Genomic DNA, 23,838 nt, shown 5'->3' on the forward strand with positions numbered 1-23,838 from the left:
AACTAGAGGACTTCTAAGACATGCTCACAAAGAATTACAATAGTACAACACACATGTGTACCAATAAATAGCAGAATATACAGTATGTAATTATGTTTATTATATATTATTACAATTATCTGTTCTATAATTGACCACAGTCCTCACATTCCTGTTTATTTTCCTTTGTCATCAAGAAAATGTGTAAGCATTAGAGAGGACTCTGAGCAAGCATTAAAATGCTCGGGTACTCGTTGCTCGGGTTGAGCAAATTGGAATGCTCGAGTGCTCGGTCCGAGCAACGAGCCCAATGTATGTCTATGGGAAGCTCGAGCATTTTTGCCAGCGCGCCCCCCCCCCCCCGTGGTCTGCAGAGGGCCTAAAAATTGCCCAAATCGATGGGAACAGTGCTCAAATTACATGGGAACAGCGTGGGGAATACCCCTGGAAGCATCTCTGACTCCCAGGTCACTGCTGTCAACAATGTTGTCAGAGGTATTGCGCCACTTTTAAGGACTCACAAAAAAAACATACAAAAACGAAACCAAAATGGATTTTCCTGGGAAAAATGTTAAGGAACATCCTTTCCAGGGTAATGACTTGTCTATAAGGCAAAATAAATATACAAAAATGCTCCTCCACACCTTGCGCTATGTTCAGACATAGCGTTTTTGATGCGTTTTTCCACTTTTGAATTGCTTTTAACAGTGAAAAATACATTCACCGGTAAATATAATTTTAACATTTTATAACGTTATCTGGCCATGTGAGACATGATCAGACACATCCTGCTTCATTTATGAAGGAGGGACTCTGAAAGTCAAAAACACTATTTTTATAGGGCCAGTAGATGGCTCTTACTATTCTTAAAGGGCCAGCAGCTGGCTATGCTTTGTTGTTCCCATTATTAAAGAGTGGGTCTCCTATACTGTTATTGCGTATGCAGTGACTGCAAGGGTTGCCAAAAATTTGGTTGCACCCCAATACCCCTTTGAATAGACACACAGGAGGGCCTCAGTAAAAAAAAAATGTTCCCATTATAAAGGAGTGGGTCTCCTATAGTGGTAATACCCATGCAGTGACTGCAAGGGCTGACAAATTTTGGGAAAAACCCCAATAACAATTTAAAGACACAGAGATGGGCAACAATAACGACATGTTCCTATTAGAAAAGAGAGGGTCTGCCATACTGTTCTTGCAAATGCAGTGAATGCAATGGCTGCCAAAAATTTGGAGGAACTCCAATGCCCCTTGCAAGAGACGTAGAGGTCGGAGGGCCTCCTGAAAACAATGTTCCCACTTTTAGGAAGTGGGCCTCCCATACTGTTTACCTAAGCAGTGAATGCAACGGCTGCCAAAAATTTGGAGGAACTCCAATGCCCCTTGCAAGAGACGTAGATATGGTGATATGGTAGATATGGTGGTGATATGGTGGTGGAAATTGAGGATGAGGATAAGAAGGAGGACAAGAGCAAATAGACAAAATCAGGAAGTGTATACCCAGGTCTGGGTGTGAAGACAGAGGTGCATGGGAATAGAGTTAGAGCTCCCAAAAGAAAGACACTGGATTTGAGTTTATGTTACGCGGCTATCATTCGGTGGTGTTGAGAAGTCTGGCCCAATCCAGCCCTTGGTCATTTTTATAAGAGTCAGCCTGTCAGCATTTTCAGTTGACAGGCAGATGCGCCTATCGGTTATAATTCCACCAGTGGCACTAAAAACCTGCTCTGACAAAACGCTAGTGGCAGAGAAGGCCAGGACCTCTAAGATGTAGAGAGCCAGTTCATGCCATGTGTCCAGCTTGGATACCCAATAATTAAAAGGCACAGAGGAATCACGGAGGATGTTGGTACGATTGGCAAGTTACTCCTTCAGCATCTTCTGAAACTTTTCCCTCCTTGTGAGAGTACCCCACACCTCAGGGCATGTGCGATGGGGGGGGTCTGAGAAAACTGTCCCAGAACTTTGACAGTGTTCCGCTGCCTCTGCTGGATTGGACTTGTGTTCTCTCGCCTGTACTCCTTGGTTGTCCAACGAACTGTGACCTCTGCCGCCAGCGTTTTCAGATTGGATTTTTTTTAATAATTCCGCAACAAGGGCCTTCTGGTACTGCCCCATGTTATTAGGCCGGTCCGGCATGGGAATAAGAGACAGAGAGTTCTCCTTGTAGCGTGGGTCTAGAAGTGTCACCAACCAATAATGACAGTCACCCAAAATTTGGACAACGCGAGGGTCACGGGAAAGGCAGCGTAACAAACTCAGCCATGTGTGCCAGACTGCTAACAGGCAAGACTTCCATGTCCTCACCAAGAGGATGATTGCCCATGCTCTCCTACTCATCCTCCTCCTGCTCCCTCTCCTCAGGCCATCCATGCTGAACAGACGGTATGACAGTTGTGCGGGTAGTACCGTCTATAGCGCAGGAAACTAGCTTCTGTTCATCCTCCTCCTCCTCTTCCTCATTGTCACTCAATTCACATTGGGATGAGATGAGGCTGGGCAGTATGGAATCAACCTGTATGGTTCATTGCTCCATCTCATCGTGCTCCACCTGCAATGCATCCTCTTTAATTGAGAACAGAGAGCGTTTCAGAAGACAGAGAAGCGGGATGGTGACGCTAATTATGGCGTCATCACCGCTCACCATCTTGGTGGAGTCAAAGTTTTGGAGGATGGTACATATGTCTAACATCCATGTCCACTCCTGAGGTCTTATGTGTGGAGTCTGACCTGAATACCGACGGCCTTGTTGATGCTGGTAGTCAACAACTGCCCTCTTCTGCTCACAAATCCTTCCCAAAATCTGCAATATAGAGTTCCAATGCGTGGGGACATCACACACTAGTCGGTGAGCTGAAAGCTGCAAATGTTGCTGAAGCACAGCAAGGGCGGAAGAAGCTGTAGCTGACTTTCTCAAATGGGCACACACTCGGCATACTTTGAAAAGCAGATCCAGCAGATCCGGGTAGGTTTTGAGAAACCACTGAATGAGGTTAAGAACATGGGCCACGCATGGTACGTGTGTGAGCTCACCTCGCCTCAGAGCCGCCACCAGGTTTCGGCCATTGTCATACAAGACCAATGCTTGCTGTAGGGTCAGTGTTGTCAGCCACAGATCTGCCTGCTCTTTCAGAGCTGTCCACAACTCTTCAGCATTGTGCGGTTTGTCACCTAAGCATATTAGCTTCAGCACAGCCTGTTGCCGCTTGGCCGTGGCAAGTGCTTCCAGCGTCTGACTGATGTGGTCATTTCGGAGATGGAGGCTGAAGAGGAGGAGCAGGAGCTGTAGAATGTGGGGGCAAACCTGATTGACCCAAGGCCCGCAATCCGAGGCGTCGGGAGGACCTGTTCCATCCCAGGGTCTGACTGGGTCCCGGCCTACACTATATTAATTCAGTGTGTCGTCAGCGAGATGTACCATCCCTGCCCACAAGCACTTGTCCACGTGTCCGTGGTCAGGTGGACTTTCCCAGTAACTGCGTTGTTGAGGGCACGGCTAATGTTGTGGGACTCGTGCTCGTGTAATGCGGAGATGGCACAATGGGAGAAATAGTGGCGGCTTGAGACCGAGTACCGAGGGACGGCCGCCGCCATCTGGTTGCGGAAAGCTTCCGTCTCCATGAGCCTAAAAGGCAACATTTCGAGCGCAAGCATTCCCAAAATGTGTGAATTTAGTAGTGTGGCCTGTGGGGTGTTGACTGCGTATTTGCGCTTGCGTTCCAAGGATTAGGGTAGGGACAACTGAACACTACGCTGGGACAAGGATGTGGACGTGCTTGCTGATGGTGCTAGTTGAGAGTGTGCAACGACATGTGCAGGAAGGGAGGCATCTTTGCATGCGCCATGGACAGGGGATTGGCGTGCACGCACAACAGCGAAAGAAGCAGTGGTGTCACCCGCAGACACTGTTTCTGGACCCTGGGGTTTGTCCCACTTAATCAGGTGCTTTACTGCCATGTGCCTGATCATGCTGGTGGTGGTCAGGCTGCTAGTTTTGCTACCCCTGCTCATGTTGGCCTGGCAGGTGGTGAAAATGGCCTTTTTGGGGTTTTCCGCAGTGTCTTTAAAAAACAAACAACCAGACTCGGGAAGACCTAACAGTTGTACTGGCAATTCCGTCGTGTTGGCGTTACGGGGAATGCTTTCCCGCCTTGTGTCTGTGGCCTGCTTGTGTCTGTGGTCTGCTTCTTCCTGCCTGCTGTGGTGCTACGTCTCCCTCCCCTTGTGTGCTGCTGTCCTCACTCCACATGTCCCCCTGCCAGGTTGGGTCAGTTACTATATCATACACCACCTCGTCTTCCACTTCCACACCGTGGTCCTCTTGACTTTCTGGCAATTGTATCTCATCATCCACCTCTTGGAACAGTAATTGCACTTTCCCACCGTGGCCTTCGTGTGACCATGGCTGCTCAAATATTAGGGCATTGCTACACGCGTTCTCCTCTTGACACACTGGCCGGGCGAGAGGCCCGAATCTACAAATGGAAAAGTGAACAGCTCTTCTGAGTGTCCAAGTGTGGGATCAGTTGTCTCCGGGCACTCGGCATGGTGGGAGAAAGGAGGATCAGGGTGAGGAATATGCGGTCCAGACTCACGGCTACTGAGACTTAACCGTGTGGAAGACAGGGTGGTGGTGGTGGCAAAGTGACTGGAAGCATTATCTGCTATCCAACCAACAACCTTTTGACACTGCTCTGTGTTCAATAGTGGTGTTCTGCAGTCCCCTAGTAATTGGTACAAGAAGGTTGAGCGACAAGATGTGCGAGTTTGTTGTGGCACAATTTCAGCTTGCCCACGGCCACGGCCTCTGCATGTACCATCACCATCACGTCCACTTCCCCGTCTCTTGCCACGCACTTTGCCCATTTTTAATGGAGGACAATATTTTCCACGTTCACTAGAAATGGCTGATTTTGTAACGCAGTTATATGTGATACGTCTGACAGAGAACCACAGTTTTAAATTGCAAGCCTGTATTTTACTAATACTATTCTTCACAGAGACCTAGTGTGAATAGCTTGACCGACACTGCAGAAAAATGGAAATGGAAGCCAGAAATGGCTGATTTTGGAACGCAGTTATATGTGATACATGTGACGGAGAACCACGGTTTTAAATAGCAGGCCTGTAGTTTACTAATACTATTCTTCACATCGACCTCGTGTGAATAGCTTCACCGACACACTGCAACAAAATGGAAATGGAGGCCAATATTTTCCATGTTCAGTTCAAATTTCTGGATTTTTATTGCTGTAATATGGAAAAGATCTGGCTGTATTCTGCAGTGCTAACAAGCAAATGCAGCACTGAAATGGTCTACTCTGTATTGATTTTTAAGCAAACAATCAGGATTAAGATAAAAAAAATTAGCCCTGGCCCCTGATATCTGGGGCTATGTCTACAAATATTTGTCACAGCAGGATCAGTCAGAAGTTGAATGTGCAATGGACCCGCTTGTGCTGTATCATGCACTGCAGTCTGTCCCATATCCTGCTTGCCTGCCTAACTCCTGCTATCATCATTGAAAATATGCAGCTGAATTAGTCCTCAGAAGGACTGTTCGTTCAAATGGATAGATTATATATATATATATATATAGATTATATATATACATATACATACACACAACATATACAGTATATATATATATATATATATATATATATACACACATACATATATATACACATACATATATATACACACATACATATACAGTGCTGGCCAAAAGTATTGGCACCCCTGCAATTCTGTCAGATAATACTCAGTTTCTTCCTGAAAATGATTGCAATCACAAATTCTTTGGTATTATTCTCTTCATTTAATTTGTCATCAATGAAAAAACCACAAAAAGAATTGTCCTAAAGCCAAATTGGATATAATTCCACACCAAACCTAAACAAGGGGGTGAACAAAAGTATTGGCACCCTTTGAAAAATCATGTGATGCTTCTCTAATTCGTGTAATTAACAGCACCTGTAACTTACCTGTGGCACCTAACAGGTGTTGGCAATAACTAAATCACACTTGCAGCCAGTTAACATGGATTAAAGTTGACTCAACCTCTGTCCTGTGTCCTTGTGTGTACCACATTGAGCATGGAGAAAAGAAAAAAGACCAAAGAACTGTCTGAGGACTTGAGAAACCAAATTGTGAGGAAGCATGAGCAATCTCAAGGCTACAAGTCCATCTCCAAAGACCTGAATGTTCCTGTGTCTTCCGTGCGCAGTGTCATCAAGAAGTTTAAAGCCCATGGCACTGTGGCTAACCTCCCTAGATGTGGACGGAAAAGAAAAATTGACGAGAGATTTCAACGCAAGATTGTGCGGATGGTGGATAAAGAACCTCGACTAACATCCAAACAAGTTCAAGCTGCCCTGCAGTCCGAGAGTACAACAGTGTCAACCCGTACTATCTGTCGGCGTCTGAATGAAAAGGGACTGTATGGTAGGATACCCAGGAAGACCCCACTTCTTACCCCGAGACATAAAAAAGCCAGGCTGGAGTTTGCCAAAACTTACCTGAGAAGCATAAAACGTTTTGGAAGAATGTTCTCTGGTCAGATGAGACAAAAGTAGAGCTTTTTGGGAAAAAGCATCAACATAGAGTGTACAGGAAAAAAAAAGAGGCATTCAAAGAAAAGAACACAGTCCCTACAGTCAAACATGGCGGAGGTTCCCTGATGTTTTGGGGTTGCTTTGCTGCCTCTGGCACTGGACTGCTTGACCGTGTGCATGGCATTATGAAGTCTGAAGACTACCAACAAATTTTGCAGCATAATGTAGGGCCCAGTGTGAGAAAGCTGGGTCTCCCTCAGAGGTCATGGGTCTTCCAGTAGGACAATGACCCAAAACACACTTCCAAAAGCACTATAAAATGGTTTGAGAGAAAGCACTGGAGACTTCTAAGGTGGCCAGCAATGAGTCCAGACCTGAATCCCATAGAACACCTGTGGAGAGATCTCAAAATGGCAGTTTGGAGAAGGTACCCTTCAAATATCAGGGACCTGGAGCGGTTTGCCAAAGAAGAATGGTCTACAATTCCAGCAGAACATTGTAAGAAACTCATTGATGGTTACCGGAAGCGGTTGTTCGCAGTTATTTTGGCTAAAGGTTGTGCAACCAAGTATTAGGCTGAGGGTGCCAATACTTTTGTCCGGCCCTTTTTTGGAGTTTTGTGTGAAATGATCAACGATATGATTTTTGCTTCATTCTCTTTTGTATTTTTTCCTTGCAAGCAAATTAAATGAAGAGAATAATACCAAAGAATTTGTGATTGCAATCATTTTCAGGAAGAAACTGAGTATTATCTGACAGAATTGCAGGGGTGCCAATACTTTTGGCCAGCACTGTAAACACACACACACACACACACACACACACACACACACACTGCTCAAAAAATAAAGGGAACACTTAAACAACAGAATATAACTTCAAGTAAATCAAACTTCTGTGAAATGAAACTGTCCACTTAGGAAGCAACACTGATTGATGATCAATTTCACATGCTTTTGTGCAAATGGAATAGACAATAGATGGAAATTATTGGCAATTATCAAGACACACTCAACAAAGGAGTGGTTCTGCAGGTGGGGACCACAGACCACATCTCAGTACCAATGCTTTATGGCTGATGTTTTGGTCACTTTTGAATGTTGGTTGTGCTTTCACACTCGTGGTAACATGAGACGGACTCTACAACCCACAGAAGTTGCTCAGGTAGTGCAGCTCATCCAGGATGGCACATCAATACGAGCTGTGGCAAGAAGGTTTGCGGTGTCTGTCAGTGTAGTGTCCAGAGGCTGGAGGCGCTACCAGGAGACAGTCCAGTACACCAGGAGACGTGGAGGGGGCCATAGGAGGGCAACAACCCAGCAACAGTACCGCTACCTCCGCCTTTGTGCAAGAAGGAACAGGAGGAGCACTGACAGAGCCCTGCAAAATGACCTCCAGCAGGCCACAAATGTGTATGTGTCTGCACAAATGGTTAGAAACCGACTCTATGAGGGTGGTATAAGGGGCCCGACGTCAACAGATGGGGGTTGTGCTCACAGCCCAACACCGTACAGGACGCTTGGCATTTGCCACAGAACAAACACCAGGACTGGCAAAGTCGCCACTGGCGCCCTGTGCTCTGCACAGATGAAAGCAGGTTCACACTGAGCACATGACAGAGTCTGGAGACGAGGTGGAGAGCAATCTGCTGCCTGCAACATCCTTCAGCATGACCGGTTTGGCAGTGGGTCAGTAATGGTGTGGGGTGGCATTTCTTTGGAGGGCCGCACAGCCCTCCATTTGCTCGCCAGAAGTAGCCTGACATTAGGTACCGAGATGAGATCCTCAGACCCCTTGTGAGGCCATATACTGGTGCAGTTGGCCCTGGGTTCCTCCTAATGCAGGACAATGCCAGACCTCATGTGGCTGGAGTGTGTCAGCAGTTCCTGCAAGATGAAGGCATTGAAGCTATGGACTGGCCCGCCTGTTCCCCAAACCTGAATCCGATTGAGCACATCTGGGACATCATGTCTCGCTCCATCCACCAACGTCACGTTGCACCACAGACTTTCCAGGAGTTGGCGGATGCTTTAGTCCAGGTCTGGGAGGAGAGCACACAGGAGACCATCTGCAACCTCATCAGGAGCATGGCCAGGCATTGTAGGGAGGTCATACAGGCACGTGGAGGCCACACACAATACTGAGCCTCATTTTGACTTGTTTTAAGGACATTACATCAAAGTTGGATTAGCCTGTTGTGTGTTTTTCCACTTTAATTTTGGGGTTGACTCCAAATTCAGGCCTCCATTGGTTAATAAATTTGATTTCCATTGATGATCTTTGTGTGATTTTGTTGTCAGCACATTCAACTTTGTACAGAACAAAGTATTCAATGAGAATATTTCATTCATTCAGATCTAGGATGTGTTATTTGAGTGTTCCCATAATGTTTTGAGCAGTGTGTGTATATATATATATATACAGTACAGACCAAAAGTTTGGACACACCTTCTCATTTAAAGATTTTTCTATATTTTCATGACTATGAAAATTGTACATTCACACTGAAGGCATCAAAACTATGAATTAACACATGTGGTATTATATACTTAACAAAAAGTGTGAAACAACTGAAAATATGTCTTATATTCTAGGTTCTTCAAAGTAGCCACCTTTTGCTTTGATGACTGCTTTGCACACTCTTGGCATTCTCTTGATGAGCTTCAAGAGGTAGTCATCGGAAATGGTTTTCACTTCACAGGTGTGCCCTGTCAGGTTTAATAAGTGGGATTTCTTGCCTTATAAATGGGGTTGGGACCATCAGTTGTGTTGTGCAGAAGTCTGGTGGATACACAGCTGATAGTCCTACTGAATAGACTGTTAGAATTTGTATTATGGCAAGAAAAAAGCAGCTAAGTAAAGAAAAACGAGTGGCCATCATTACTTTAACCCCTTAAGCCCCGCGGGTGGTTTGCACGTTAATGACCGGGCCAATTTTTACAATTCTGACCACTGTCACTTTATGAGGTAATTACTCTCGAACGCTTCAACGGATCCCCCTGATTCTGAGATTGTTTTTTCGGGACATATTGTACTTCATGATTGTGGAAAAATTTCTTCGATATCACTTGCGTTTATTTGTGAAAAAAACGGAAATTTGGCGAAAATTTTGAAAATTTTGCAATTTTCAAAATTTGAATTTTTAAGCCCTGAAATCAGAGCGATATGTCACACAAAAGAGTTAATAAATAACATTTCCCACATGTCTACTTTACATCAGCACAATTTTGGAACCAACATTTTTTTTTGTTAGGGAGCTATAAGGGTTAAAAGTTGACCAGCGATTTCTCATTTTTCCAACAAAATTTACAAAACCATTTTTTTACGGACCACATCACATTTGAAGTCACTTTGAGAGGTCTTTATGACAGAAAATACCCAAAAGTGACACCATTCTAAAAACTGCACCCCTCAAGGTGCTCAAAACCACATTCAAGAACTTTATTAACCCTTCAGGTGCTTCACAGGAATTTTTTGAATGTGGAAGAAAAAAATGAACATTTAACTTTTTTCACAAAAATGTTAATTTAGACCCAATTTTTTTTATTTTCACAGGGGTAACAAGAAAAAATGGACCCCAAAAATTGTTGTGCAATTTCCCCTGGGCACGCAGATACCCAATATTTGGGGAAAAAATACTGTTTGGGCGCACGGCAGGGCTCGGAAGGGAAGGAGCGCTATTTGACTTTTTGATTGTAAAATTTGCTTGAATAATTAGCGGACGCCATGTTGTGTTTGGAGAGCCCATGTGTGCCCAAACTTTGGAGCTCCCCCACAAGTGACCCCATTTTGGAAACTAGACCCCCCAAGGCACCTTTCTAGATGCATAGTGAGCACTTGGAACCCCCAGGTGCTTCACAAATTGATTCGTAACAATGAAAAAGTGAAAAAAAAAAACACTTTTTCATTTTTATGAATCAATTTGTGAAGCACCTGAGGGTTCCAAGTGCTCACAATGCATCTAGATAGGTGCCTTGGGGGGTCTAGTTTCCAAAATGGGGTCACTTGTGGGGGAGCTCCAATGTTTGGGCACACAGCGGCTCTCCAAACGCAACATGGTGTCGCTAACAATTTGAGCCGATTTTCCGTTAAATTTGTTAGAGGACACCATGTTGCATTTAGAGAGTCCCTGTGTGCCCAAACATTGGAGCTCCCCCACAAGTGACCCCCTTTTGGAAACTAGACCCCCCAAGGCACCTATCTAGATGCATAGTGAGCACTTGGAACCCCCAGGTGCTTCACAAATTGATTCGTAACAATGAAAAAGTGAAAAAAAAAACACTTTTTCATTTGTATGAATCAATTTGTGAAGCACCTGAGGGTTCCAAGTGCTCACTATGCATCTAGATAGGTGCCTTGGGTGGTCTAGTTTCCAAAATGGGGTCACTTGTGGGGGAGCTCCAATATTTGGGCACACAGCGGCTCTCTAAATGCAACATGGTGTCCGCTAACAAATTTAACGCAAAATTGGCTCAAATTGTTAGCGACACCATGTTGCGTTTGGAGAGCTGCTGTGTGCCCAAACATTGGAGCTCCCCCACAAGTGACCCCATTTTGGAAACTAGACCCCCCAAGGCACCTATCTAGATGCATAGTGAGCACTTGGAACCCCCAGGTGCTTCACAAATTGATTCGTAAAAATGAAAAAGTGAGAAAAAAAACACTTTTTCATTTTTATGAATCAATTTGTGAAGCACCTGGGGGTTCCAACTGCTCACTATGCATCTAGATAGGTGCCTTGGGGGGTCTAGTTTCCAAAATGGGGTCACTTGTGGGAGAGCTCCAATGTTTGGGCACACAGGGACTCTCTAAATGCAACATGGTATCCGCTAACAAATTGAATGGAAAATCGGCTCAAATTGTTAGCGGACACCACATTGCGTTTGGAGAGCTTCTCTGTGCCCAAACTTTGGAGCTCCCCCACAAGTGACCCCATTTTGGAAACTAGACCCCCCAAGGCACCTTTCTAGATGCATAGTGAGCACTTGGAACCCCCAGGTGCTTCACAAATTGATTCGTAATAATGAAAAAGTGAAAAAAAAAACACTTTTTCATTTTTACGAATCAATTTGTGAAGCACCTAGGGGTTCCAAGTGCTCACTATGCATCTAGATAGGTGCCTTGGGGGGTCTAGTTTCCAAAATGGGGTCACTTGTGGGGGAGCTCCAATGTTTGGGCACACAGGGACTCTCTAAATGCAACATGGTATCCGCTAACAAATTGAATGGAAAATTGGCTCAAATTGTTAGCGGACGCCACATTGCGTTTGGAGAGCCCCTCTGTGCCCAAACTTTGGAGCTCCCCCACAAGTGACCCCATTTTGGAAACTAGACCCCCCAAGGCACCTTTCTAGATGCATAGTGAGCACTTGGAACCCCCAGGTGCTTCACAAATTGATTCGTAATAATGAAAAAGTGAAAAAAAAAAACACTTTTTCATTTTTACGAATTAATTTGTGAAGCACCTAGGGGTTCCAAGTGCTCACTGTGCATCTAGATAGGTGCCTTGGGGGGTCTAGTTTCCAAAATGGGGTCACTTGTGGAGGAGCTCCAATGTTTGGGCACACAGGGACTCTCCAAATGCAACATGATATCCGCTAACAATTTGAGCCAACAATTTGTTAGCGGATATCATGTTGCATTTGGAGAGTCCCTGTGTGCCCAAACATTGGAGCTCCCCCACAAGTGACCCCATTTTGGAAACTAGACCCCCCAAGGCACCTATCTAGATTCATAGTGAGCACTTGGAACCCCAGGTGCTTCACAAATTGATTCATAAAAATGAAAAAGTGTTTTTTTTTTTTCACTTTTTCATTATTACAAATCAATTTGTGAAGCACCTGGGGGTTCCAAGTGCTCACTATGCATCTAGAAAGGTGCCTTGGGGGGTCTAGTTTCCAAAATGGGGTCACTTGTGGGGGAGCTCCAAAGTTTGGGCACAGAGGGGCTCTCCAAACGCAATGTGGTGTCCGCTAACAATTTGAGCCGATTTTCCATTCAATTTGTTAGCGGATACCATGTTGCATTTAGAGAGTCCCTGTGTGCCCAAACATTGGAGCTCCCCCACAAGTGACCCCATTTTGGAAACTAGACCCCCCAAGGCACCTATCTAGATTCATAGTGAGCACTTGGAACCCCAGGTGCTTCACAAATTGATTCATAAAAATGAAAAAGTGTTTTTTTTTTCACTTTTTCATTTTTACGAATCAATTTGTGAAGCACCTGGGGGTTCCAAGTGCTCACTATGCATCTAGAAAGGTGCCTTGGGGGGTCTAGTTTCCAAAATGGGGTCACTTGTGGGGGAGCTCCAAAGTTTGGGCACAGAGGGGCTCTCCAAACGCAATGTGGTGTCCGCTAACAATTTGAGCCGATTTTCCATTCAATTTGTTAGCGGATACCATGTTGCATTTAGAGAGTCCCTGTGTGCCCAAACATTGGAGCTCCCCCACAAGTGACCCCATTTTGGAAACTAGACCCCCCAAGGCACCTATCTAGATTCATAGTGAGCACTTGGAACCCCAGGTGCTTCACAAATTGATTCATAAAAATGAAAAAGTGTTTTATTTTCACTTTTTCATTTTTACGAATCAATTTGTGAAGCACCTGGGGGTTCTAAGTGCTCACTATGCATCTAGATAGGTGCCTTGGGGGGTCTAGTTTCCAAAATGGGGTCAGTTGTGGGGGAGCTCCAATGTTTGGACACACAGGGGCTCTCCAAACGCAACATGGCGTCCGCTAACAATTTGAGCCGATTTTCCATTCAATTTGTTAGCGGACACCATGTCGCGTTTGGAGAGCCCGTGATGTGCCTAAACAGTGGAGCTCCACCACAAGTGTCCCCATTTTGGAAACTATACCCCTCAAAGATTTTATTAAGGTGTATAGTGAACATTTTGAACCCAGAGGTACGGCACATTATTTGTTTACGTTAGGTCATCATATTGAATAAGTTTTCATTATTCTTGAGCGCAAGTGCTCGCTACTTGAGTTTGCATCGGGTACTCAGGTATGCACCATGTACAGCGTGTGCTCGAGTGACATGCTCGAGTCCCTGCTCCGCATGTTTCACGGTTATTAGACACCCAAAAAAAAACATGCGGGGATCGCTCGTTCATGGCAGGCAATCCCCGTAAAGTTTTTTGGCCGCGAAGCATATGGGGCAGAGACTCGAGCATGTCACTCAAATACCCACGATACTAAATGCATACCAGAGCACCCGATGCAAACTCAAGTAGCGAGCACTTGCTCTCAACACTAGTCGCCATATCGTCATCTTTTTTTCTTACTTTTGAAAAAAATCCCAACCCCAGCCCTAACCCTAGCACAACCCTAGCCCCAGCACAACCCTAGCCCCAGCACAACCCTAGCCCCAGCACAACCCTAGCCCCAGCACAAACCTAGCCCCAAACCCAGCCCTAACCCTAGCCCAATCCTAACTCAAGAGTTTATTTTTGACGCCGTTCCTTGTGCGGTATAAGTGATTAGACGACTTTATTCTTCGGGTCGGTGTGATTACAGCAATGCCAAAATCATATGGGGTTTTTATGACTGACAGCTGTCACACACTAAAAGACGCATTTTTTGTAAAATCTAGTTTTTGCATCGCCATATTTTGAGAGCTATAATTTTTCCAGATTTTGGCAGACAGTCATGTGACGGCTCGTTTTTTGCGGGATGACTTGACGTTGTTATTGGTGCCATTTTCAGGCACGTGACATTTTTTGATCGCTTTCTATTCCGATTTTTGGGAGGCAGAATAAACAAAAACCAACAATTCAGGAATTGTTTTTTTTTTTTTTTTTTTTTATTCTGTTCCGCGTGTGGTAAAATTGATGAGGCAGCTTTACTCTTCGGGTCAGTACGTTTACAGCGGTACCACATTTGTATCATTTTTCTATGTTTTGGCGCTTATACACAATAAAAGCTATTTTATAGAAAAAAATATTTTTTAGTATCGCTTTATTCTGAGAGCTATAACTTTTTTATTTTTCGGCTGATGGAGCTATATGGCGGCTTGTTTTTTGCGGGACGAGATGACGTTTTCAGCGGTATCATTTTTATTTATATGCGGCTTTTTGATCGCGTGTTATTCCACTTTTTGTTTGGCGGTATGGTGATAAAGCATTGTTTTTTGCTTGGTTTTTTTTTTTTTTTTTTTTACCGTGTTGACTGAAGGGGTTAACTAGTGGGACAGTTTTATAGGTCAGGTTGTTCCGGACGCGGCGATACCAAATATGTGTACTTTTATTGTTTTTTTTTTATTTTTTTTATAATAATATTTATTGATGGGTACATTATATTTTTATTTTTGGTGTATTATTTTTTTTATTTTTTTATAATATTTTTGCACATTTTTTTTTTTTTTTTTTTCCACTTTCACACAGTTTATACACTTTATTACTTTGTCCCACTCTGGGACTTTCACTTTTTTTTTTCTGATCGCCTGCATGGCACAGGAATGGAGCACCATCCCTATGCCATGAAGGCTGTCAGAAGTGCACAGTGTGAAGATTGCTTGGAGATGCACTGCGCATGTCCAAGCAATCTTCCTGCTCTCTGGTGACCCGGATGTTGTCATGACGACATCGGGTCGTCATGGCAACACCCGGGAAGCCTTTGCAGACTGCGCTGGAAGCCGGAAGAGGAGGTGAGTATCGCCGATCACCTCCCCTTGCCCCCGCAATGCCGCGATCGACTTCGATCGACTTCAATCGCAGCATCGCGGGGGTTAATGTGCTGGGAGCGGTGCGTGACCGCTCCCTGCACATAGTACCGGGTGTCAGCTGTGACAATCAGCTGACACCCGGCGGCGATCGCGCCCGCACAGCCTGTGTGCGCGCGCGATCGCGATGACGTACTAATACGGGTCTGGCTCTTAAGTCCCAGGGCACAGACGCGTATTAGTACGTCAGATGTTATTAAGGGGTTAAGAAATGAAGGTCAGTTAGTCCGAAAAATTGGGAAAACTTTGAAAGTCTCCCCAAGTGCAGTTGCAAAAACCATCAAGCGCTACAAAGAAGCTGGCTCACATGAGGACCACTCCAGGAAAGGAAGACCAAGAGTCACCTCTGCTTTTGAGGATAAGTTTATCCGAGTCACCTGCCTCAGAAATCGCAGGTTAACAGCAGCTCAGATTAGAGACCAGGTCAATGCCACACAGAGTTCTAGCAGCAGACACATCTCTTCAACAACTGTTAAGAGGAGACTTTGTGCAGCAGGCCTTCATGGTAAAATAGCTGCTAGGAAACCACTGCTAAGGACAGGCAACAAGCAGAAGAGGCTTGTTTGGGCTAAAGAACACAAGGAATGGACATTAGACCAGTGGAAATCTGTGCTTTGGTCTGATGAGTCCAAATTTGAGATCTTTGGTTCCAACCACAGTGTCTTTGTGCGACGCACAAAAGGTGAACGCATGGACTCTACATGCCTGGTTCCCACCGTGAAGCATGGAGGAGGAGGTGTGATGGTGTGGGGGTGCTTTGCTGGTCACACTGTTGGGGATTTATTCAAAATTGAAGGCATACTGAACCAGCATGGCTATCACAGCATCTTTCAGCGGCATGCTATTCCACCCGGTTTGCGTTTAGTTGGACCATCATTTCTTTTTCAACAGGACAATGACCTCAAACACACCTCCAGGCTGTGTAAGGGCTATTTGACCAAGAAGGAGAGTGATGGGGTGCTACGCCAGATCACCTGGCCTCCACAGTCACCAGACCTGAACCCAATCGAGATGGTTTGGGGAGACCAAAAGTTTGGACACACCTTCTCATTTAAAGATTTTTCTGTATTTTCATGACTATGAAAATTGTACATTCACACTTAAGGCATCAAAACTATGAATTAACACATGTGGAATTATATACTTAACAAAAAAGTGTGAAACAACTGAAAATATGTCTTATATTCTAGGTTCTTCAAAGTAGCCACCTTTTGCTTTGATAAACTGCTTTGAACACTCTTGGCATTCTCTTGATGAGCTTCAAATAGGCCCAGATCTCAGGGGCCAGGAATAATTTTTTTGCATCTTAATCCTCATTATTTGCTTAAAAAGCAATCCAGAGAACATGGTTTTTCTGCGCCATTTGCTTGTTGGCACTGCAGAATACAGCCAGGTCCTTTCCATATTACAGCGCTAAAAATCCATCTATTTAAAACCGTGTTTTCTCCATCACACGGATCACATATACGTTTTCAGAAAATACTGCCATTTCTGGCCTCCATTAAAGTTTTTTTTCAGTGTGTCAGCAAAGTTTTTGACACTGGTTTGCTGTTCAAAACAGTTACCTACAGGCCAGGTATTTAAAACTGTGTTTTCTCCATCACACGGATTACATATACGTTTTCAGAAAATACTGCCATTTCTGGCCTCCATTAAAAAAAAAATTCAGTTTGTCAGTGAAGCTATTGACACCAGATTGCTGTTCAAAATAGTTATCTACAGGCCAGGTATTGAAAACTGTGTTTTCTCCATCACACGGCTCACATATACGTTGTCAGAAAATAGTGCCATTTATGGCCTCCATTAAAAATTTCTTTCAGTGTGTTAGTGAAGCAATTCACAGCAGTTTGCTGGTCAAACTACTTACCTACAGGCCAGGTATTTAAAACTCTGTTTTCTCCGTCACATGGATCACATGTGAATTCGCTCCAAACTCAGTCATTTGTAGTGAGCGTGGAAGATACTGTCCTCCATTTAAAATGGGCAAGGCATGTGGCGAGGGACGGGGAACTGGACGTGATGGTAATGGGGCATGCAGAGGCCGAGGACAAGGCCGTGGGCAAGCCGAAATTGTGCCACATCTTCTCGCCTGACCTTCCTGTCCCAATTTCTAGGGGACCGCAGCACACCACTATTGAACCCAGAGCAGGGTCAAAAGGTTGTTGGTTGGATAGCGGATAATGCTTCCAGTCACTTAGCCACCACCACCACCACCACCCTGTCTTCCACACGGTCAAGTCTCAGTAGCCGTGAGTCTGGACCGCATATTCCTCATCCTGATCCTCCTTCCTCCCACCATGCCGAGTACCCAGAGACAACTGATCCCACACTTTGACACTCTGAAGAGCTGTTCACTTTTCCATTTATAGATTCGGGCCTCTCGCCCGGTCCACTTGAAGCGGGGCAAGAGGAGATCGTGTGTAGCTATGCCCAAATATTTGAGCAGCCACGGTCACATGAAGGCGACGGTGGGAAAGTGTCAGAAGAGGTGGACAATGATGAGACACAATTGCCAGAAAGTCAGGAGGAGGACCAGGGTGCGGAAGTGGAAGACGAGGTGGTGGATGATATAGTAACTGACCCAACCTGGCAGGAGGACATGCAGAGCGAGGACAGCAGCACACAGGGGGAGGGAGGCAGAGCACCCCAACAGGCAGGAAGAAGCAGTGTGGTGGCCGCAGACAGAAGGCAGGCAACCATTCCCCGTAACACCAACACGAAGGAAGTTGCCAGTACAACTGTTAGGTCTTCCCGAGTCTGGTTATTTTTTAAAGACTCTGCCGATTACCCCAAAAAGGCCATTTGCAACACCTGGCAGGCCAGCATCAGCAGGGGTGGCAAAACGACCAGCCTGACCACCACCAGCATGATCAGGCACATGTCAGCAAAGCACCCGACTTTGTGGGCGGAACCCCAGGGTCCAGGTACAGTGTCTGCGGGGGGCCCCATTGCTTCTTCCGCTGTTGTGCATGCAAGCCAATCCCCTGTCCATGGTGCATGCGAAGATGCCTCCTGCCCTGCACCTGTCGTTGCACACTCTCAAGTAGCAGCATCAGGAAGCACGTCCATGTCCTTGTCCCAGCGCAGCATTCAGTTGTCCATAACCCAGTGCTTGGAACACAAGCGCAAATATGCAGCCAACGCCCCACAGGCCACACTACTAAATTCTCACATTTCACGACTGCTTGTGCTCGAAATGTTGCCTTTTAGGCTCGTGGAGACGGAAGCATTCCGCAACCTAATGGCGGCGGCTGTCCCTCGATACTCGGTCCCCAGCCGACACTATTTCTCCCGATGTGCCGTCCCCGCATTACAAAAGCACGTGTCCCAAAACATTAGCCGTGCTCTCAACAACGCAGTTACCGGTAAAGTCCACCTAACCACGGACACGTGGACAAGTGCTTGTGGGCAGGGACGGTACATCTCGCTGACGGCACATTGGGTTAACATAGTGGAAGCCGGGACCCAGTCGGACCTTGGGAAGGAACACGTCCTCCCAACGCCAATGATTGCGGGCCCTAGGTAAATCAGGGTTGCCCCCATGGTCTACAGCTCCTGCACCTCATCCTCCTCAGCCTCCATCTCCAAAATGACCACATCAGTCACAAGCTGGAAGCACTGCAGCACTGCCTCGGCCAAGCGGCAACAGGCTGTGCTGCAGCTAATATGCTTAGGTGAAAAACCGCACAATGCTGAAGAGTTGTGGACATCTCTGAAAGAGCAGGCAGATCTGTTGCTCACACCGCTGAACCTACAGCCAGGCATGGTCGTGTGTGACAATGGCTGAAACCTGGTGGCGGCCCTGAGGCGAGGTGAGCTCACACACGTACCATGCGTGGCCCATGTACTTTACCTCATTCAGCGGTTTCTCAAAACCTACCCGGATCTGCTGGATCTGCTTTTCAAAGTATGCCGAGTGTGTGCCCATTTTAGAAAGTCAGCTACAGCTTCCGCCGCCCTTGCAGTGTTTCAGCAGCGTTTGCAGCTTCCGGCTCACAGACTGGTGTGTGATGTCCCCACGTGCTGGAACTCTACACTGCAGATGTTGGGAAGGATTTGTGTGCAGAAGAGGGCAGTTGTTGAGTACCAGCATCAACAAGGCCGTCGGTATTCCGTTCAGACTCCACACATAAGACCTCAGGAGTGGACATGGATGTCAGACATATGTACCATCCTCCAAAACTTTGAGGACTCCACCAAGATGGTGAGCGGCGATGACGGAACAATTAGCATCACCATCCCTCTTCTCTGTCTTCTGAAACGCTCTCTGCTCACAATCAAAGAGGATGCATTGCAGGCAGAGCACGATGAGATGGAGCAAGGAACTATACAGGGTGATTACACGCAGCCAAGCCTCATCTCTTCCCAACGTGGATTGAGTGACAATGAGGAGGAGGAGGAGGAGGAGGAAGGACAGGAGCTAGTTTCATGCACTATAGACGGTACTACCTGCACAGCTGTCATACAGTCTGTTCAGCGTGGATGGCCAGAGGACAGAGAGGAGGAGGAGGAGGAGGAGGAGAGCATGGTCAGTCATCCTCTTGGTGAGGACACGGAAGTCTTGCCTGCTAGTAGTCGGGCACGCATGGCCGAGTTTATGTTACGTAGCCTTTCCCATGACCCTCGCGTTCTCAAAATTTTAGGTGACAGTCATTACTGGTTGGTGACACTTCTAGACCCACGCTACAAGGAGAACTTTATATCTCTTATTCCTGAGGCGACAGGTCTACAAAAATGGGGCTGTACAAGAAGGCCCTTGTTGCGGAACTATTAAAAAAATTCCTATCTGAAAACGCTGGCGGCAGAGGGCACACTTCGTTGGACAACCAAGGAGTACAGGCGAGAGAGACACAACTTCAATCCAGTAGAGGCAGGGGAACACTGTCAAAGTTCTGGGAGAGTTTTCTCACACCCTCCCATCGGACAGGCCCTGAGGCGCGGGGTACTCTCACAAGGAGTGCAAAGTTTGGGAAGATGCTGAGGGAGTACCTTGCCGACCGTACCAACATCCTCCGTGATTCTGCTGTGCCTTATAATTATTGGGTAGTGTTGAGCGAGCATGCTCGACACTGCTCGGTACTCACCCGAGCATCTCACTACTCGGGATGTTCGGCGAGTACAGAGCATTTCCGGGTTACTCGGGCGGGAGCTTGGGTCTCCGCCCTGCACGTTTGGTGCACTTTACAGAGCCAATGAACATGCCGGAATTGCCAGCCAGTCACTGTAATGCCGCAGCCATGTTGGTTGTGGGCATTACAGTGATTGGCTGGCCGCACAGCATCACCTCGAGTATTTAAAACCGGGCGCCGCCATCTTGGACACAGTCGCTCCGGATCAGACGGTGTAGGGAGACTGCTGCTGAGCTAGGGAGAGATTTATACTGCGAAATAGGTAGTGTAGGGTCTCTAAAGCCTGAAAAATCAAACAAACAGTCCTTCTCAGGACTAATATCCATCCCAAATATCAGGCAGGCAGGCAGGCTGTATAGGAGACGCAGTGGTTATACCAACAAACACTGCATTACAGTCCTGTGTGCTGCTTTTCAAATTGCTAGACTTAGCCCCAGGTCTCAGGAGCCAGGAAAAACCCTTTTTTTTTTCATCTAAATCCTCTTTTTTTTTCCCCTCAGTCAGACTGTACAAATACCCGTCTTATTGACCTTTTGGTATTTCCCCCCCCCCCCCTCAAAAAAAAAAAAATTGAGTGTGTCTGAGTGTTCAGACACAAATATATCTGTTTAAAAGAGTCTGGTGTAGGCCAGATAACTAGAACTGTGGTTTTGCAGTTCCACGGTTTAAATCTCTGTATTATCCACTTTTTTGCATAAAAAAACATTTTGAGTGTCTCGCTGACTGTTCAGACACAAATATATCTGTTTAAAAGATTCTGGTGTAGGCCAGATAACTAGAACTGTGGTTTTCCTCTTCCACGGTTCAAATCAGGGTGTAATCCACCTTTTTGCATAAAAAAAAACAGTTTCAGTGTCTCGCTGACTGTTCAGACATAAATATATATGTTTAAAAGATTCTGTTGTAGGCCAGATAACTAGAACTGTGGTTTTCCTCTTCCACGGTTCAAATCAGGGTGTAATCCACAATTTTGCATAAAAAAAAACATTTTCAGTGTCTCGCTGACTGTTCAGACACAAATATATCTGTTTAAAAGAGTCTGGTGTAGGCCAGATAACTAGAACTGTGGTTTTGCAGTTCCACGGTTCAAATCTCTGTATTATCCACTTTTTTGCATAAAAAAACATTTTGAGTGTCTCGCTGACTGTTCAGACACAAATATATCTGTTTAAAAGATTCTGGTGTAGGCCAGATAACTAGAACTGTGGTTTTCCTCTTCCACGGTTCAAATCAGGGTGTAATCCACCTTTTTGCATAAAAAAAAACAGTTTCAGTGTCTCGCTGACTGTTCAGACACAAATATATCTGTTTAAAAGATTCGGTTGTAGGCCAGATAACTAGAACTGTGGTTTTCCTCTTCCACGGTTCAAATCAGGGTGTAATCCACAATTTTGCATAAAAAAAAACATTTTCAGTGTCTCGCTGACTGTTCAGACACAAATATATCTGTTTAAAAGAGTCTGGTGTAGGCCAGATAACTAGAACTGTGGTTTTGCAGTTCCACGGTTCAATTCTCTGTATTATCCACTTTTTTGCCTTTTTTCCATAAAAAAACATTTTGAGTGTCTTGCTGACTGTTCAGACACAAATATATCTGTTTAAAAGATTCTGGTGTAGGCCAGATAACTAGAACTGTGGTTTTCCTCTTCCACGGGTCAGATCAGGGTGTAATCCACCTTTTTGCATAAAAAAAAAGTTTCAGTGTCTCGCTGACTGTTCAGACACAAATATATCTGTTTAAAAGATTCTGGTGTAGGCCAGAGAACTAGAACTGTGGTTTTCCTCTTCCACGGTTCAAATATCCTTTTTATTACCCTTTTGCCATTGATAGTGCGAGTGTAAGCTATTTTACTTCATTTACAATGGGCAAGGCGTGTGGCAAGGGACGTGGAAATGGACGTTCTGGTGATGGTGCGTGCAGAGGACGGGGCCGTGGCCAAGGTGAAAATGTGCCACAACCAACAGCCACATCTTCTCGCACCCAGTTCTTGACCGAATTACTAGGGAAGCACACAACAGCACCACTATTGCGAACTGATCAGTGTGAACAGGTTATTAATTGGATAGCAGATAATACTTTCAGTCACCTGGGCCACCACCACCTCCGGTCTGTCTTCCACTTGGTCAAGTGTTAGTAGCCGTGAGTCTCGACTGCATACTCCTCCTCACCCTGATGCTCCTTCCTCCCACCATGCCGAGTGTCCTCAGACAGCAACTGATCCCACAGTTGGACACTCTGAAGAGCTGTTCACTGGTCCATTTCCATATTTGTGCCCCTCGCCTGCTCCGCTTGAAGTGGTGGAAGAGGAGATCCCATGTAGCGATGGCCAAATATTTGAACAGCCACAGCCACAGGAAGACGACGCTGAAATTTGTCACAAGAGGTGGACGATGACGAGACACAATTGCCATGAAGTGAGGAGGAGGACCGTGGTGCGGAAGTGGAAGAGGAGGAGGTGGTGGATGATCTAGTAACTGACCCAACGTGGCAGGAGGACATGCAGAGTGAGGCCAACAGCACACAGGGGGAGGGAGGCAAAGTACCCCAACAGGCAGGAAGAAGCAGTGTGGTGGCCGCAGACAGAAGGCGGTCAACCACTCCCCGTAACACCAACACGAGGGAAGTTGCCAGTACAACCGGTAGGTCTTCCAGTCTGGAATTTTTTTAGAAACTTTGCTGATAACTAGAGATGAGCGTTGTTCGACTCGAACTGTTCGCCAATCTCAAATTCGAGCTGTTTTGGGCGGTGTTCGAGCCGTTCGGCGAACACGAACTATTTGAGAAAAATTCGGCTGTTCGAGGTTATGTTCAATAACTGTTCGTGCACCAAAATCATAACTGGATTTTTTCTCAGCAATGATGAAAATTAATGTTAATACGCAGTTTGAGTGTACAGCGGGGCGGGGGGAGGGGCAGGGGATGGATCTCTGCAGGAATAATGAAGATCTCCATTTTTTTTTCTCTTTCCCGCATTTACAGTGGGGAGGTGCAATCTGTCAGCCTATCAGCAGCGCACACATGGAGCGAAGTGCTTTTTTTCACACAAGCAAGGGCATGTGTCATTGGCAGTGTATGTCACATGTCCTTGCCCTATAAGACCAAGCCATTTTCCCCGTCGCCACCATTTTCTCACTGCTGCAGCTGCGGGTTAGACGGCACCGCTGTTGCTGTGTGCGCTATACCTTGTTAATTTCAAGCCAATTTTCGCACAAATCTACAGATAGCTTGGGAGTAGGGAATAGTTGTGATTGCAGTCCTTTTAAGGACTAGGATACAGCATTTCCTACGACTTTTATCAGGCAGGTCTGTGCTCTTAAATAGATAGGTTGTGGGAGTAAAGACTAATTGTAATTGCAGTCCTTTTCAGGACTAGGTTACATGAGTTCCTATCAGTTGTTGCCAGGCAGGTCTGTGCCAGTGCTGTGCAAGTTTTTTTCACAGCATTTGGCTG

This window comes from Phyllobates terribilis, unplaced genomic scaffold, assembly GCF_046119375.1.
Source record: "Phyllobates terribilis strain yellow unplaced genomic scaffold, ASM4611937v1 Scaffold_2__4_contigs__length_985480577, whole genome shotgun sequence".
In the NCBI taxonomy this organism is placed as follows: Eukaryota; Metazoa; Chordata; class Amphibia; order Anura; family Dendrobatidae; genus Phyllobates; species Phyllobates terribilis.